The following is a 4,980-nucleotide window of genomic DNA, read 5'->3' on the forward strand; positions in this document are numbered from 1 at the left end:
GTTAGTGTAGTTACCATACATGGGAGGACCCTGCCACCCCACCTTTCCTGTGCCTGTTATCTCTGCCCCGCAGCAGCATCTGGGCAACACCAGTGGCTGCTGGGCTTCTCCTGGGGCCAAAACAGATTTCCCAGCCACCGGCGGCCCAAAAGTCTGGAGAAAATTTGCTTGCCGTTCTTGCTGTTGGGCAGCTCTCCAGTCCAGCGGAAGGGCTACGTGTCATGAGGGAAGCCAGGCTGTGAAGAGCCGGGTTGCTTCTGTGGCATGGGCAGAGCTTTAGAAAGATGGTCCTCGAAGCACACCTGGTAGTTGTTGCATGACGAAAGGTAATTGTCGCATGATGATCCTGCCCTGCTGCCCCCAAAATAAAAATGGACTCCTGTTGGTCCCTCCCCCCTCCCCCCAACCACACACACTTGGGCACTAAGGGAGGTCAGTCGGTTGTCCCCCTCCCCTCCTTTGCCCGGGACTTGGCAACCCCAGAGAGGAGCCGCTGTGCCCTGAGTCCCAAGAGGGTCTCTGAGGGCTCCCTGCCTTGCAGCCTCCAGCAGGGGCGCCTCAGTAGTGTGAGGGCGCTGGGGCTCGTGTGGGAGGCCATGTGGCGCGGCCATTCCCACGGGAATGGCACTAGCCGCAGACTTGGCACCTCTGCTCTGGATCCTGGGTTAAACTTGAAGTTGTGTTTTAGCTGGCGTGTCTTGGCTTGTGGTCCGTGTGAGTCGGCTCTGTCAAGTCGCCATAATAAAGCTTTGTAAGGTGGCAAAAAACATGTTAACCGTTCATCTTAACCATTGCAGTAAAGGTTAAAAACAAAAAGCCTGATGATGAAACAGTAAAATAGTAATCTTTTATTTTCAAACGTTTTTTTAATCTTTGTTTTTGAGAGAGAGAGACACAGTGTGACCAGAGGAAGGGTAGAGAGAGTAGGAGACACAGAATCCGAAGCAGGCTCCAGGCTCTGAGCTGTCAGCACAGAGCCCGATGCAGGGCTCGAACTCATGAATTGCAAGATCATGACCTGAGCTGAAGTCAGATGCTCAACCGACTCGGCCACCCAGGTGCCCTGAAACAGTAAAATAGTAATCTTAATCGAAGCTTGATCTCAGGGTGCATGTCTTTTTAATATTCTATGTGATGAAATGGGAAGTACCCCCAAAGTGCTTCTGCCTGAAGTATGATGGTTATCTTAAAGTGAAGTACTTGTGCAGTTGTTTGGGTTGTGAGCTGAACTAGCTGCTTTTTTCCTAGCATATCGTTTCTGTATTAAAGAATGACTAATACGGGTGACTCAGTTGGTTGTCTGACTCTTGATTTTGGCTCAGGTCATGATCCCAGGTTCGTGGGAATGAGCCCTGCATCGGGTTTCATGCTGAGCGTGGAGTCTGCTTAAGATATCCCCACCCTCTCCCTCTCCCCCCCCCCCCAACTCCTTGCCCCTCTCCCCCCCTCCTTGTCCCTCTCTCCTGCTTATGCGCTCTCGTGCACTCTAAAATATATATATAAAAAAAAAATGACTAGTAGACAAGATATATAGTTATTTTAAAGGTAAGGTATTTGGTAGGTGTTTTCTTGAAAAGAAGTGACCTTTAAGGAAAAAACAAATGGTAGTATTTATTGCCAGTGATAAAATTCAGGCTTTTAAGCAAAAACTAGAACTTTGGGTAACTTGTATCTGCTACCGTGAGCTTGATAATTCCCAGTGCTTACACACTTTTCTGATAAGATGGGCAGTAATATTAAGACTGATTTTTAAAAAGTGTTTAGTTAAATTGGCCAGCATTTGGAAGATCTACATGACTCAGTGAACCAGTCAAGTTTCCCAAATGACCAATGATGATACTACAAAATCACCCATGATAAGGAGGTCATTCAGATCTTAGGGTTGAGTGGCGTTGCTGTGTGACAGTTGCAGAATTCTGACTTATCTTTTTTTTGTTGTTTTTAAAGTTTATTTATTTATTTAGTGTGTGTGTGTGTGTGTGTGTGTGTGTGTGTGTGTGTGTGTAAGTGGGAGGAGGGGCAGAGGGAGAGAGAGAATCCCAAGCAGGTTCTGTATTGTCCGCACAGAGCCCAGCACGTGGCTTGATCCCATGAACTCTGAGATCATGACCTGAGTTAAAATCAAGAGTCGGATGCATAGCCAACTGAGCCACCCAGGCTCCCTGAATTCTGATTTTTCAAATCCATCATTTTGTTTGTCCCTTAGCATTCTATAAGGAAGAAGAAGAACCTTCAGGGTGTCACAGAGCTTCCCTACCCTCTCCAGGCATGGCACTGTCTTAGCACATTGGTGTGTTCACCAATTGGAATTAAGAATTTTAAATCTGGGGTTTGAATATAATAGCATGGTTAATTAAATCATTGGTCAGGTGATTTAACTCAGTCTCCATCTTCCCTCCTATCCCTGATGTAGAGGGGGGCTGTTAGTAAAATTTCTAACTCTCTGTAGTCACGTGCTTGGTCCTTCTGGTGGAACTGAGGGCTTCCCAGGAGTTACCTTGTTAGCATAAATTATATTAGTCTAAAGGGACTTACTATGAATGACAGAAGACATTGTTGCTATTCAGGAAATTCTAAGAGTTTTAGGAGATCTTTGCTAGGAACCAGGGACAAAGGCCAAGTACATTTTTGTATCTGTGTATGTGTATGAATATATTTTTAATTTATATTTAGGTGTCTTGTGTCCATCTGTCTATCTTCCTGACAGTCATGAGTATGAACTCTTTAGTCAGTGGATTGGAATTTGTTGCTCTTTGGTTTTGTTTTAAATATTTGTGTATTTTGAGGTGAGTGTGCAGAGGAAGAGGGAGAGACAACCTCGGGCAGGCTCCGCACTCAGTGTGGAGCCCAGCGTGAGTTGAGATCATGACCTGAGCTGAAATCAAGAGTTGGATGCTTAATGGACTGAGCCACCCTGGCACCCCTAGAATTTTTTTTTTTTTTAATGTTTGTTTATTTTTGTGAGAGAGAGACAGAGTGTGAGTAGGGGAGGGGCAGAGAGAGAGAGAGTGAAACATAGAATCTGAAGCAGGCTCCAGGCTCCAAGCTGTCAACACTGAACCCGACGCGGGACTTGAACTCACAAACCACGAGATCATGACCTGAGCCGAAGTCGGAAGCTTAACCGACTGAGCTACCCAGGTGCCCCGGGGACCCCTAGAATTTATTACTGTTCTTAATTTGATGTTTCTATAGTTCTAGATTTGGTCAATGGAAGCACTTTGAAACTGGTTTCCTGATATTCACCTGTATCAAAAGGGTGTTGTTGATTTTTTTGAGTACTTAATATCTTTCCAGCATTGCAAGATATTCTGGCTTATCTTGTACCCTTCTTCCTCCTGCCTTGCGGAGGTTGTAACAAGGTTTGAGGGAGGCACATGTCATACAACAATGGGAACAAACACCCAGTCATCACGCTTTTGAACTACAAAAGGATCTCATCGTGTACCCTTCTTAACTCATCTTTGGTTTGTCCGTTGTTGTGTTTGTTCTTTTTTAAAGTTTATTTAATTCGTTTTGAGAGAGAGATAGCATGAGTGGGGAGGGGCAGTAAGAGGGAGAGAGAGAATCCCAAGCAGGCTCCATGCTGCCAGTGCAGAGCCCGACATGGGGCTCAAACCCACGAAACTGTGAGATGATCACCTGAGCTGAAATCAAGAGTTGGACACTTAACTGCTGACCCACCCAGGCACCCCTGGAATTGTCCTTTTTTTTTTTTTTTTTTTTGTAATAAGAACAGAGTTTTTGGCTTATTATTAGAGATGGTATTTAGAAACCAAAATATGGGCCCTCGGTGTGTCCATGATTCCTGGTGCTCATTGCCTCTAGATCTTTTCAGTGGACAGAACTAAGAAATGTTATTTTAGATATCATGAGTTGTGGTCCAACTCCACACAGTTCTTCTCCTTGCCTTCCTCATTTCCTATTTCTATGTCCCGTCTACCGTGAGAATTCTGGTGTCCAGCAATACCAACACTTGTATGCATTTGCCAAACCCAATAATCCACAAATATTACTATGAGACAGAAACCTATTAAGTAAGAATAGAATTTGAGGGGCATCTGGTGGCTCAGTTAGTTAAGCGTCCAACTCTTTTTTGACTCAGGTCATGATCTCAACAGTTTTGTGAGTTCAAGCCCCACATTGGGCTCTGCGCTGACCCTGTGGAGCCTGCTTGGGCCTCTCTCTGCCCTTACCCTGCTCGCGAGCGCTCTCTCTCTCCTCCTGCAAAATAAATAAACCTAGAAAAAAAAAGAATTTGAGATTGAAGTTGTTTTTCCTGCCTCTTAACACTTTAGAGTATTATGTTGAAATAGTTTTTTCTTCTTCCTCCTCTCTCCCCTTCCTCTTTGCTTTTAGTGTGTGGGAACACAAAATGAAAAGTGGGTTATAAAGATTCCTGCAAAGGGACACCTGGGTGACTTAGCATTGGCTCCTGATTTGGGCTCAGGTCATGATCTCACTGTTTGTGGGAGGGAGCATGGAGCCTGCTTGGGAGTCTCTCCCTTCCACTCTCTGCCCCTCCCCCATTTCCATGTGCTAGTGCTCGCTTTCTCTAAAAAAAAAAATAAAAAAGATTGCTGCAAGTAAACAATTAAAGATAATTAAAACAATAGCACAAACGAAGAGTGAGAAAATGAATTTTTTTAAATTTCTGGTATGAGTTTTGGTCAAGTGTATTGCAAAGTTAAAACAATGATGCTCTAATCATGGGGCACCTGGGTGGCTCAGTCAGTTGAGTGTCTGACTCTTGATTTCTGCTCTGGTCATGATCCTAGGGTTGTGGAATTGAGCCCCGGGTCCAGCTCCTTACTGAATGTGGAGTCTGCCTGGGGTTCGTTCTCTCTCCCCTCTCCCTCCACCCCCCTCTCCCTTTCTCCCTTCCCCTTTGTCCCCCCTCCCTCCCTTCTCCCCTCTCCCTCCCTTCTCCCCTCTCCCTCCCTTCTCCCCCCTCCCTCCCTTCTCCCCCCTCCCTCCCTT

At 45.5% G+C, this 4,980-nt stretch overlaps 1 protein-coding gene and 1 non-coding gene across 4 annotated transcripts in view; one reads left to right on the forward strand and one right to left on the reverse strand.

Moving 5' to 3' along the window:
• Nucleotides 1-4,980, forward strand: part of TAX1BP1 (Tax1 binding protein 1) — a 91,000-nt gene that overhangs the window by 61,198 nt on the left and 24,822 nt on the right. The gene's annotated exons all lie outside the window — the stretch shown is intronic.
• LOC125931172 (small nucleolar RNA U13) lies at nt 3,329-3,436 on the reverse strand. The gene has a single exon (XR_007460422.1). It is a non-coding gene; the product is annotated as a small nucleolar RNA U13 (small nucleolar RNA).

The sequence above is a fragment of the Panthera uncia genome, chromosome A2, assembly GCF_023721935.1.
Source record: "Panthera uncia isolate 11264 chromosome A2, Puncia_PCG_1.0, whole genome shotgun sequence".
In the NCBI taxonomy this organism is placed as follows: Eukaryota; Metazoa; Chordata; class Mammalia; order Carnivora; family Felidae; genus Panthera; species Panthera uncia.